We start from the raw sequence: 14012 nt of genomic DNA, 5'->3' as shown, positions 1-14012 counted from the left end.
GTCTTATCTGGAGAGATTTACACACTGTCTGGCAAGAGCCACCATGGCAACAGAAGGGTTAAGGAGCAAGAAGCGCAATCCTCCACCACCTGCTCTTCCACAATTCCTTTCCCCTGACATTCTCACACTTGACCTTTCACTGCATTTAGTTATTGGGGAAAGAATTTTCTCCAAAATAATTTCTGGATTTGCTGTGATACACAAAATTGATCTTCTGAAATACACTTTTCCTCCCTTGCATTCTTATGTGACTTTGAAGGATAATGCTTTGTGAGCAAGTTTTCTTAACCACTCCTTAAAAATATGTACAATCATACTATTTCCCTACTCTTCCCATAGGATATAGAGATGACCAGATATGCAACACTGAGACCTACTCCATCACGTTAGTAAAAAAAAGAGAAAAACCCCACAAATGTAATTCTGAAATATAATTTTTCACTGTCAAATTACTAAAGGCTGAATACAAAACACCAAAGATATGTATTTTGGAAGTCCTCTGTTTTGTCTGTAAGGAAGTATTTTTTAATTAGCCAGGTATTTTTCATTTGGTGTATTACAGTTTGCACATTATTCACAGAATACTTTAATTGATATACAGTGAAACTGCTGATTGAACTGTATATTTAAAGTATACATAAACTTTATATATTTGTAAATACGCATTAACTATATATTTTCATAGAATACAACCAGAATTCTGTTTCCTTCCACGAGTCAGCATTTTTCTTCTCAAGGAAGCCAACAAAGACATTTTGCTTTTAGATCTTTGATTCTGAAGAGGCTTAAACCAAGTGTAATTTTTATTATAGATTTTCACAAGGCACTCCTGACCCTCACACTCGAGGAAGAACATGGAGGATAGCATCTCATGGCATGCATTTCATTGTCCTGCAGCCCTGCTCCCCCTTCCCATTAAGACCACACTTGCCCTGATGTAGGAGACAGCAGTGTGTATGACACCATGAACATTTTCTCTTCTAAAGAAATTTTTATTTTCAACTAAGAGAGTGGTTACATTATGTTGCGTTACATAGGAGCTCCAAACAGTCCCTACCCCTGCAAGTTTATCTCCTTTAAATATCTGTTCTGCTGCACATTATTCACTCTGTCCTGCTCCCACCTTTGCAGCTTGTGGCTGTCCAGGAAAAGAGCACTTGTGAACACCTTGCATGCAGCTGGCAACCACGGCTGTGCCAAGCGTAGCTTTCCAGGATGAGAAAGCCTTGCAGTTCAGGGGTAATGACTTCACAGAGGTTGGTATGTTCCCAGGGACATCTCTGTGCCTTTGGGCAGGGAAACTGTAAACACTGAAGTCTAGAACCAAAACTGTTAAGGCTGACTACTGTCACAGTACTGCTGGGTGTCCTTGCCAGGCCCCATCCTGCATTTCTAACAATTTCCCATCTCTCAAAGGCCATAAATATGGGGTGTGTTTGACAGGCAACAGAGTCTGAAGAGGAACAGGAGGGCGTGCTCTGACATGGGAGAAGGAATCTAATCACATCTGCCATGACAGCAGATCTTAGCAGTCCTCTGCCATCAGATCAGCTAGAAAAGAGGGGTCTACAGCTGAAGCAGGAAGAATCTCAAACCTTCTCACTTCACAGATTCCCCAAAACCTCTGAGCATTTGCCTACACTCTTTCATGGTACTGGAGAATGTGACAGCATCGGGTACTTCCGTGCTGTCACAGCGCAGTGACTTTCTCCCTTGTGCACAGGTAGTTTCAGCACCCCCCGGCTATGATGTGCAGGATAAGCACACCCTGGCTCTTGTGGTTAAGATGGTGTCTAGATCTCCAACCTGCAAAGGACATTTAGACTGCATGGGACACCACCAGCTTGCAACCAGAGTGGTAAGGGAAGGAACACATGCATCCATTCAGTATTGTGGGGTGAGACTTCAGCTGTGAGCATCAGCTGTGATGCACAGACACTTGCCAGCAGTAACCACTAGCAAAACTTTCTTGTGGTCCAGAAAACCCTTCCTTTTCTAAGAAAGAAGATTATTAAGTTACCTGTTGCCTCCACAAAACCTCTTTCCATCTGCACAAAACTTCGTGATTTTCTTCTGTAATCAGTACCAAACTTTGCAATCATGATCATTAATTGAGATAGCCAGAGGGAACAAATGGCATTAATAATACAATTTTATTTTCCAGGGACTAAACTCACAAATTATGTAGGGTCTTGTCACTTGAGACCAATCAAATGCTCCACTTCAAGCAAGTGTTTAAGTGGCAAAACAAACGTGTTAAGCTGCAAAAATGAATGCCTAAGCAGACAAGGAAAACACCACATTATTGACATTTTTCATTCTGTATCAAGACTAGTAGGTTATTGTATTTTTCCATGTTGCTGGAGCATTCCCATATGAATTACATTCAGCAGTGAAGATAGCCTAAAATTTTACTATCAATTTCCCCCCACAGATTATATAGTCACATTTGTGTCTTATGTGGATTTACTGAGAACTCAGCTATTCACTTTTGTCTGGGTGCAGAGCACAAACCAATGTCACAGGCAGCCCAGACAATCTAGCAGCTCAAATCCCTCCTGTTTCAAATGCATAGTAAAAAGATTGGCTATGCAGATCAGGCTGATGCTATTTAAGCACCAAGAGGCATATGGTTTTCACTGTTAGCTAATTCCAAACACACAAATGTGATTTATTTCAATTTTAGTATGTCGGCTGCCATATACAGAATATAAATCCAGAACAATGAACTTTTAAAAGAGCTTTAAAGGAACTGAAAATAAGCTGATAATATCAGGTGCTACAGGGAGCTTAGCCTCTTTCTCCTTACCACATTGAATACCCTGATAACACATCCCATTCTTAAACAGGCCACATTTACACTGTTAGAAAGCTTTCTGTTAATGTTTTAAAAATCATCCTTTTCAGCCCAAAGTCTACAGCGCCCTGTAAATTCCAAATCCTTACAATGCAATTTATCAGCAGGCAAGAAATTAGTAAGTTATTGGAGCAGCTTCTGTGTCTTCCATGTATTTGAAAGGTTACTTTGCTGCTGATGAGAAGAAAACTGCAGGATTCATTTGGAGAGAGAGAAGCTAATTGCTAAATGGTTCATCTAAGTATACTCAGACTCTTCCAAGCTGTTCATTACCATTTTTACCCTGACTGCAGTGGAATCATTTAACATCTCAAACCATCAGACACACTCAATCACAAAGCTCTGCAGACATCACTGCATTGAAAATGCCACTTCTTTCAAGTGCACCACAAGCAGTGGTGTTCATTTTCCATTTGATATCCAGTCAGAAAACCACTGTTACTATGACAGTTTTTGCACCTCCTAAGCCCATTGCAAATACTTAGATTTCTATAATCCAAAATATACCCTGTGTAATATTGATTTATTGGCCTCTCTTTTCTGCCCACCACTCAATGTCAGTTCTATCAATATATTGCCTGCTTCTCTATCTCCCTTTGTTTGCTGTGAGCCATGCCCTGGCATCTGCGAGCCATATGTTTGACAATAGCGAGCTATTCAATTCTTCGTTTACACCACACGAGGGTGTTTCAGGCTATGCAGCATGCCAGAATCAATCTGGAAGTCTTTCCGTTTGGAAAGGAACCAAAGGGCAAACACATACATTATTTTTCCACTGAGCAAACTGGTACAGGAGACTTTGAAAGGAAAAAGATAAAGCATCATAAACTACAAACCAGATGGAAGAGTGTTATAAATGATCAATTGAAAGCCAAATTATCAAAAATGCAAAAAGTTTTTTTTTTCTGCAACCTAAATACCGACAAAGTGGTTATACACAGCACGTATCCCACCATTTCAGAATATTCTTTCCCTTCATGACTGATGCAGATTGCCCCAATCACTCATTGATCTAACAGCCATCCCTCAGGTCTCTGTGCCAATTTTGAGACTCTTGGATTGTTGCGGCGAGGCGTACGTGGCCCAAAGGGTCAATGTCCGGCTAGCTGAGGGTACGGGCCGACACCCAGCTGCAATTCCCTGCCAGCACCCCTTGGCGTCAGATGGCCTCGGGCTGTGCTGGCTGCGGACAGGCTCTCGCTGATGGTTAGATGAGGAGAGGAGCAGGACACTCACCGGGGGTTAAGTCGGTTTATTGATGTTCCCGAGCAACCAACCGGGGAGTGGCCCCGAGGGGAGGGTGAAGTGGGATTTTAAAGGAAGGGGGGGGTGTATGTGGGTGGGATTTACAGGGAACCAATGGGGAAGGGTGAAGGGATGAACTTAACATAACTGACATAAAGGGGAAACCAATAAATACAAAGGAAAGGAGGGGCCCCGGGACCACAGCCAACCACAACCCCCAGAGAGAAGAAGATTCTGGAAAGCTAGGAGGAGTGGGGGGTGATTGACTGGGCCCGGGGAGAAGAGAAAGTCCACATATAAGGAAATAAGGGGGAGGAAGAATTATATAACTTAACTGACAGTTAGTGCAATGGCGGGAAAACTGGGAAGGGCAGAACCATTTACATAAAATGGGGGGAACAATACAAAATGGGGGAGCTATACAATAACCTTAACAAACACACACACAACAGATTGTCCCATTTCAAAAGCTGTTCTGGAGCCAAACCCTCACCCTTCCAAGGCCACTTCTCTGTCGATTTCAGCCCCCCGCAAATCCAACAGTTTGACAATCCCAATTCTGTGGCAATTTCCTGAACTAAATCAATGAATAAGTTTCGGTCTGGGGAAGGTAGTTCCCCATCAGCATATTGTCTCTGAATATTGCTTGTCCAAAGTTTTCAGTCTTTCCTGTTCCACCCTTTTCTTTCTCAGTTCTGACTCCCTCCTTTTCAGCTCCTGAGTAATCTCGTTAATTTTCCCCTCAGGATCTATTCCATCTTTGTTCCTTGTAAAACAGACAGCCCTATCATATTGCAGGCAGACTCTATCATCATTTGCCTGTGCTAAGTCCAATATGATCGGCTCTCTGTTCAGGGTGAATTTGCTATCAAATTTTATATTTCTTCCCACCTAGTACATTTTCCTGTTCATCACGCACATTCCCAGCTTCACATTGTCATAACACAATGGATTCACCTGGTAATACGCTACAAAAATTGATTCTGTTTTTCCCCAACCCACATTGTTCAGTTGCTGCAAACAGGGATTGACATTGGTTCTACATTTCTTTTCGGTACTCGGTGTTGGTGCTTGCCTGACTGCCTGTTCTGCTTCCCAGACTTCAGATCTAAACACAAGATCTCTTTGCCCGATCTGCGCAATTTGACCTGAGTGCCATTTATCAAACAGTACCTGCCAGACCCCCAGATTTCTAGATGGGCTGATGGTCTACCCCTGACCCAGGAGTAGACCAAGGTGTGGAAAATCCTAAGTGGTTTGGGAAATGGGAGGATATGGGCCAAATCCTGAAGGAATTCTCTGACCCTATAATCTGGGACTTTCCCCATGAAAACATTCAGAACCCAGAAGAGGTGGGGAAATACCTGAAAGAGAAGTAGTAAGATGACCCTAAGGAGAGGAAGATCATTGCAGTGAGCTGAGCCTTGGCATATGCTTATCGCACACTGCTAGATACTGTCGGGCAGCAGACAGAGGCAGGGGGGCAGGGAGATAGATCAGCAGCTATCCCAGTCACTCAGGCTGCAGCCAACACCCCAGGCTCGAAGCCAGCGGCCAAATTAGCTAGTGAGCCTAAGCCAGCATCTAAACCAGACAATAAGCCTCAACCAATGGCTGTTGCTACTAGCACTAGAAGAGAGAAATGCATGGACAAGACTAATTGACCAGTGGGTGATGGTGATGATGATGATGATGATGATGATGATGATGATGATGATGATGATGCAGGAGAAGGACCCTCAACACCTCCTGACATAAAATCAGGAGTCAAAGCAGCAGGTGCAAGATCAGAAGCCAATACTGAGTCCTTTACCCTGAAGGACCTTCGTGGCCTAAGGAAGGATTACACCCTGATGAATCCATAATTAGTTGGTTAGTCCATCCTTGGGATGCTGCAGGCGAGGCTACAATTCTGGATGGCACTGAAGCCAGGCATGTGGGATCCCTGTCACATGAACCTGTGATCAACCAAGGAATAATGAGGGGGGCTAATCCACACAGCCTCTGGGCATGGGTCTTGGAAAGTGTTGCACAAAGATACCTGTGTGCAGATGATCTTTATATGCAGCAAACTCAGTGGAAGACCATAGAACAAGGGATCCAATGCCTGAAAGAAATGGCAGTGGCAGAGATTGTCTTCTCAGATGATGTAACAACTAGGAACCCAGACTTGGTACCATGCACATCTGTGATGTGGTGAAAACTTGTGCGACTTGGGCCACATGAATATGCTTCTGCCTTAGCCATAATGAAGAGGGATGAGAGGGTTGAGACTGTGCCTGATATGGCAAAGAAGCTCCGAGCATATGCGGATGCTGTGCATGGCCAAACACATGCCAGAATCGCAGCAGTGGAAACACGCCGGCAGAAATTAGAGGATAAGATAGAGAAGAATCACAAGAAGCTCAGAGAGGAGATTAAAGAAGACCTTCTCCAAATCTCAGCAGTACAGATCAGAGGTTCTGATCTGTGGCTTGGTATGCTGAGATCCCCTTGTCCCTTTGCTCGATTGGGACCATCTGAGTGCACTTACTACGCTCATCCACGGAGCTCTGATTTCCGTCATGGATCGGGGTCTCAATGTGCAGACTCTGTGTCCCGCACATGGCTAGGCTCAGGCCAATCAGGATTCCCACCAGGCATACTTCTCTGCCTTTGCCTCCGCCACCTGGGATGCCACCAGCAGAGAGGAAGACCATCTTCATGGCAGCAGGAGTATTCTTCAGGGAATACATTCTCAGACCTTGCCGCATACCTCCTCTTAAACGTGCCCCACCTTGAGATCTTGACAGCATCTGAGCTGCACAGTACTTTGATTGACTTCCGACACTCCACATCCAGTATTTCTGCCTTATATTTGAGTTTTCTATGCACTGCGTTCTGGAAAATGTGGAACCACCCTTTTGAATCTAATTCAATAATTCCTAAAATTGTGGCTAGGGCTAGAATGCAGTCAGTCAGTTCAAGCTCCTCTTCCAGACACTGGGTGCAGAATCCCTTTGGCCTCTGCCCCCTTCTGCAATGTACAACAAAAACCCCTTGACAATATTCACACTTGAAGTGTGCAAACAGATAGCATACACAATCTGACAGTATACAACCTATCCATCGGTCATTTATGAGGACATCGGAGCTTGATCTTCAGGTCGCCTGGAGAAGAGGTGATCCTCCACTCAGGAGCCTCCTCCTGATGCTCGACCTTCTTCACTCTAAATGCGTGTGTCCAACCTTTTTCTGCCATCCATATGGCCGTGTCTGTTGTCAGAAGAACAAGAAAGGGGCCTTCCCAGTGAGGAGAGAGGGGTACGTCTTTCCATACTTTCACAAGTACTCTGTCACCCGGTTGAATTTTGTGGATAGCAAATCCCAGAGGGGTGCTCTGAGATACTATCCCGTTTTCTCAATTCCTGTAAGTTTCTGTTTATTGCTACTAAATATGGTTGAATTTGGCTGTCCTTTAATCTGGGGTGTCCCACCGTCATCCTGTGCTTATATAGCATTCCATATAGCGTTTTGAAAGGTGAGAGCCCTGTCTCTGAATGAGACATTGTCCTGATATTAAGCAAGGCAAGAGGGAGGCATTCAGTCAGGACATCCGAGTTTCTAAAATTAATTTAGACAACTGCACCTTCAAAGTCTGATTCATCCTTTCAACTTGTCCTGAGCTCTGGGGATGCCACGGGGTGTGGTATTCCCATCGAATGCCCAGTGCCTCTGCCATCTATTTTAATAATCTTTGAAGTAAAATGAGCCCCTTGATCTGAGTCTATGTAATTCACCACCCCATATCGGGGCACAATTTCTTTCAGCAATTTCCTGGACACTGTCTGAGCCGTTGCCCTTGGACTGGGGTAAATTGACCCAATGGGTCAATTTGTCCACTATTACAAGCACAAATTTCAACCTTCCTACCTTGGGTAATTCAGTAAAATCAACCTGAATTCTCTCAAAAGGTTGGTAGGCAAAGGGGCGACTCCTCAGGATTTCCTGTCTTGCCTTAGTTCTGTTAATTTTCTGGCAGATCAGGCATCCCTGTACCTCTTCTTTAGCCAATTCATAAATTCCTCTGCACCTGAAAAATTTCAAAAACTGTTCAGCCAGGGCCTGAGCCCCCCAATGTGTTCGCTGGTGCAGTCTCCTCAAAATTCTCCAGGTAAAACCTTTAGTGACATCCGGTAGTTTCCACTTACCTTCCTCCAATTTTTCCTCCAGTCTTCTCATAACTTTCAGTCTCCTTTGGGGAGGGTTGGGGAGGGTCCTCAGGGACCTCAATCCCTTTGATCTCTGGGGTACTTACCGTCATCAGTGCCACGGTTTTTGCCTCCTGGTTTGCCAAGTTGTTTCCCCGGCTCCGGAACTGCATCCCTGACTGATGTCCCTTCCCATGGACAACCAGAATTTCCTCCGGCTCCCTTATCCAGAATTTGCTGGATCAATTCCCTGTGCATCAGTCCCCATCCCCATGTGTTGATCAGCCCCCTTTCTTCCCAAATTTTCCCAAAGGTGTGAACTACCCCAAAGGCATACCTAGAGTCTGTAAAAATTGTTCCCTTCTTTCCCTTCAGTCCTTTCAAGGCTCTCAGAACTGCGTACAATTCGCAAGCCTGTGCTGACCAACCTGCGTTCAGGGGCCCTGCTTCTATCACTTTCCCTGTTCACCCGTCCACGACTGCATATCCTGATTTCCTTATCCCTTCAATCACTCTGCTTGAGCCATCTACAAACCATTTTTCCCCTTTGTCTAGTTCCTCTTCTTCCAAATCTGCTCTTATCTTTGTCTTCAATTCGACCGATTCCACACAATCGTGGATGAGTTTGTCCAAAGCTTCCCCAAACAAGAACTGAGCTGGCTTTTGTGCGGTTGTTGTCCACAATTCCAAGTCCTGTGAGTGAATCAAAATGGCTTCATACTTCAGCAATCTAGCATCCGTGAGCCACTTGTCTGCCCTTTGTTGTAGTATGTCCCGCTCATTGTGTGGTGCAAATACTACCAAAGGTGCTCCGAAAGTTACTTTCTTGGCTTCCTCCACCAGCAATGCTACCGCTACAATTGCTTGCAAGCACGTGGACCAGCCCCTGCTTACAGGGTCCAAAAGCCTCGACAATTAACCTACCGTTTTCCTGACCCCTGCCCAGTCCTGTGTCAGCACACCATGTGCTGTGTCATTGCTCACATCCACAAACAACTGGAATGGCCGTCTCACATTGGGGAGGCTCAGCACTGGTTCTGCTGTGAGCGCTTCCCTGACTCCCCTAAATTCTTCCTTATCCTTTTCTGTCCATTTGATTCTGTCCGTGGTGAGTTTTTCATACAAAAACTTCACCTTCTCACTGTATCCTTTGATCCACTGCCAGCAATATCCCAACAACCCCAGCAATTGCCTTACTTCTCTTTTTGTCTGTGGGGATGGTAGGGCAATAATCCCTGCCACCCTTTCAGGATCCAACTTCTTTTTCCCTTTGGTTAACCACTGTCCCAAATATCTGACCTCAGGCTCTGTGAACTGCAACTTTGACTTAGACACCTTCAATCCTTTTTCCCCTAAAAAAGTTCAAAAGTTCAGTAGTACTTGTCCTCACATCTTCCTCCCTCGGACCTGCAATCAACAAAATCATCTATGTATTGTAGCAATTTTATTCCCTCCGTTGGTACAAAATGACTCAGCACTTGTTTGAGTGTTGCCCAAAAAGTTTTTGAGAATCAATGAAGCCCAGAGGCAACAATGTCCATCTGAGCTGCTGCTTTCTGTTTGTTTCTGGGTCTTCCCACTGAAACGCAAAGTAATCTCTGCTGTCCTTCACTAAAGGACAGGTCCAGAAAGCATCTTTCAAATCGATCACACTGTACCACGTGTCCTCAGGAGAGATGGTATTCAACAGGGTGTAAGGATTCGAGACCGTAGGGAGCAGTGTCTTAGTCCTTTGATTCACAGCCCTTCGGGGTGACATGCATGGCTCCAGCATTCCTTTCTTTATCAGTTCATCAGTCACTGGTTTCAGTCCCGTCCTCCCTTCCATGGGGATGGGGTACTGTTTGACCTGAATGGGGTCTTCTGGCCTTTCAATTTCAATGTGGATTGGCTCTGTGTCCAATCTCTTGGCCTCCCCCTGGACATACCAAACCCTTGGATTAATTTTCTCCTTATCCTGGGTGGTGAGTTTATACAATCTCACCATGAGCTGGGAATCTTGTACTGCTAAACCAATTTCCAATGCCACCATCAAATCCTGTTCCAGCAAATTAAAGTCTGCATCTTTTATCAATAACAAATTTCCTTTACATTTTTAGTTTCTGTCTCTATTTTGACATTCTTTATGATTGGAACCTTAAAAGGTTCCCCTTTTGCTCCAATTACCATCATTGCATCATCGCTCAGAGAGCAACCTCTCTGCTGTTGCACCGTGGTCCGCTCAGCTCCAGAGTCCACTAAAACCCAAATTTCCCACCGGTGGGGTCCCACTCTCAATTTTATCAAGGGCTCCCTCAGTGTTCCAGTACCCAAACTGAAAAGCCCCTGACACCCCTAATCTACCTGAAACATAGTGTGATCCTTTACCTTGTTGGGACAATTCCTCTGGATGTGCCCCTTTTGCTTGCAGTAGTAGCACTCAAAGTCCTTTTTCTGGTTGTTTGAACCCTTTCCTTGGGAAGGGTTTTGTTTCTTTGCTGGTGCCGTTTTCAACGAGTCTCTGACCTGTTCCTGTTTCTGTGCTTCCCTCACTGCAGCCACTAGCACTTTTGCCTGAATCTTTTGCTTTTCTTCGTCTCTTCTCATGTAGATTTTCTGGGCTTCTCAGAGCAATCCCTGCAGTTTCCTGTCCTGCCATCCAACTATCTTTTCCAATTTCTTCCTTATATCTTCCCACGATTTTGCCACAAATTGGATCTTCAGCAAGACTGCCCCAATTGGAGATTTAGGATCCGTCCTGAAATACCTTCTCAGGCTCTTTCGGAGCCTTTCCAGCCATTCCGGGGGGGGTTTGTCTTTTCCCTAACATTTCCTGAGTACTTTGCTCATATTTTGTCCCTTTGGTACTGCCTCCCTGATACCTTGTATTATCATATTTCTCAAGTTGATAATTTTCTGCCTCCCTTCCTCTGTCTGGGTGTTCCAAAATGGCTTTTGGTCCTGCCACTTCTGATCTCCTCGCTCCCCCTGGGGATTCCTGTGCTCCCAATCCTTGATCACAGCTTGTCTGATCATTTCCCTCTCCTCGTTGTTGAACAGCGACCTCAGGATCGCATTGAGATCCTCTTACGTGTAGGTGCTGGTTCCTAGAAATTCATCTAGCCTTTCTGCCACCCCCAAAGGATCATCCATCAGCTTCCCCATCTCTTTCTTGAAAGCGCTCACGGTGTTGATTGGCGCATGTACAAAGCCGATAACTCCTGGAGCTGGCAGTATTTCCTGAAAGGGAAGACACCGGGCTTTTCCTCCTTGCCGTCACTGTCTCCAGTGGTTGCCTTCCTCGTTCTCCTCCTCGTTCAATGGGCAGGAGGAGAGTTTGCTTTCTTTGGGGGAAATACCTGTTTCTCCTCGGTCTTGGGAAGGGTCGGTGGCTGCGGCTGCTTGCATTGGAGCGAAGGCGCCATTGCCTGCCCGCGTGGGAGAGAAGGTGCCGCAGCCAGCTCCGGTGGGAACGGTGGCGCCGAAGCCTGTCCCTGCGGGATCAACACCTTGGGAGGCAACGCAGGCACCTGAGGTACCTGTGCTGGCGCGGGCTGGGGCGGAGGGACAAGGTATGGTGATGGAAGGTTTTCCAGCAGTTCCCACACCTTGCCCCAGTTTGCCGAGTGTCTGAGGGCTCTGATCGGGTATAACCCTGAACAAGCATATTTCCACATCTCAGAGTACTCAATTTCCTCAAAATCCTGCAGGCAGTGATCAACTACATGGTTGTACAGGGATTCGCACATCCATATCTCGAAAGTGCCAAACACCAGCCAAAACACGTATTTCGCAATCTCCTTTCCCCCCCACTTTTCCATGCAAAAATGTATCATCTTTTCCTTGGACTTTCCCACCCTCCTGGGGCTGTTGTCCCAGTGTTCTAACATCTATCCCAACAGGCTTCCCCTCAGGATTTCTGGCAGAACCTTCTCGGGATCTTGGGGAGGTTTTTCCTGGGGCTTTTTCTGGCAATTACTCTTTCTCAATCCCATTTTCCCAAAAACCCTGTTCGTTGATTTTCTCATCTTGTGTCCTTTGGCCGGGATTCTTGACACGAGTCCCACTTTTATTCTTTCAGTTCTCTCTGCATCCTACTGGTGAAAGTGATCTCCCAGCTGCGGTTAAACCATGACAAACATTTAAGACTCTCTTTAAAAATCTTTACTATATCCACACAGCAAGCTTTGAATGTTATCCACTTAGAGAAAAGTTTTTATCTAATACTCCCATAGCCACCTTCAACCATCTGGTAACTAGATCTGCCAAATAATTTCAGATTTGACAGAACCCAAGTCCAAGCCAATGATTCCAGCTTTCATAGTGGGGCAGCTGCTGCTAAAAATAATCACTGAATTGTAGAATGGTTTGGGTTTAAAGAAATCCTGAAGTTATCATCAAGTTCCAACCCCTCTGCCATAGGCATGGACATCTTCCACTAGACAAGGTTGCTCAATGCCCCATCCAGCCTGGCCTTGAACACTTCCAGGGATAGGACAGCTGCAGTTCTGAAGTTACTGCAGTTGAGTAGGTTTTTTGTTTTTGTTTTTGTTTTTTTTGTGTTTGGTTTGTTTGTTTGGAGCTTTTTTGTTGTTGTGGGTTTGTTTTGGGTTTTTTTGTTTATTTTTTTTTCTTTAAGGTAGGGGTCAATTTTGAAGTAAATTACAATTCTTTAGTGTGAAAAATGCCAATCACTTGTTTTTAAAATCTTAAAAGTTTAATAGTAATAAAATGGTTATAAAAATAGTAATATAATTAGAGTAATAAAAATTTGAACAATTGAGATTAGGACAATACAAGACCATGAAAACAAAGAGTTACGGACAGTCTGGGTACCTGTTTCTGGGCAAAAACAGCCCGAAAAAGGACATACAAAAAAGGACACACATTAACAGAGGATTAAACCTTAAAAGCAACAGCCTGTTGCATATTCATACATCTCATACATGATGCATAAATTCCATTCAAACAAAGCATTCTGTCTGGTCAATGTTAACTTCTTCATCTTAATCCTAACAGCGTCTTCATGGCTGAACAAGGCAGGAAGAAGTTAGTTTCTTCTGATAATGGAGCAATAAATTCTCTTTCTCTGAAAGATTTATGTGTCCTGTGGCTGCTGTCTGGTGCGAGTACCTCATTCCTTTCTTTAAAAAAATATTCCACATACGTAGTTTCTCTTTTAACTACAAAAGTTAGATTTTAACCACAAAACTACATTTATCATACTATTAAAATGTTAATGCAGCACTACTAATCAATACAATGTAATACATAGTAAATATCTGTGTAGAGCCATATAATATGCACTTTTCACATCGAGTGAATGATATGTTCCATTCTTATCGTGGTGAGGAGCAGATAGAGGCAAACAGAAACATAAACCGTCCTACACCAAATTTACCTGCAGAAAACCAGGAAGATAGGGCTGGCACCGGGGGAATTTCCTCCCTCGGGTCCCAATCTGTTGGCTGCCCCTTTCCCCGTTCCCTCTCTAAAGCCGGCAGAGGAGGGCAGGCACTCGTTGTGCCCGTCCCTCCGCCCCAGGGTGGGGAGGGACACCGCCGCATTGCCGCGCTGCCGCCGGTGGGGTGGGAATGGGGAGGGACGAGAGGGGAGAGCGGGGAAGGGACGGGGCAGGACGAAAGGGGAGGATGGGGCAGGAACGGGGAAGGGACGGGGCAGGACGAAAGGGGAGGATGGGGCAGGAGCGGGGAGGGGACGGGGCAGGACGAAAGGGGAGG

This window comes from Ammospiza nelsoni, chromosome 2 (assembly GCF_027579445.1).
Source record: "Ammospiza nelsoni isolate bAmmNel1 chromosome 2, bAmmNel1.pri, whole genome shotgun sequence".
Classification (NCBI taxonomy): Eukaryota; Metazoa; Chordata; class Aves; order Passeriformes; family Passerellidae; genus Ammospiza; species Ammospiza nelsoni.
Note: the sequence above shows the minus strand (reverse complement) of the source record.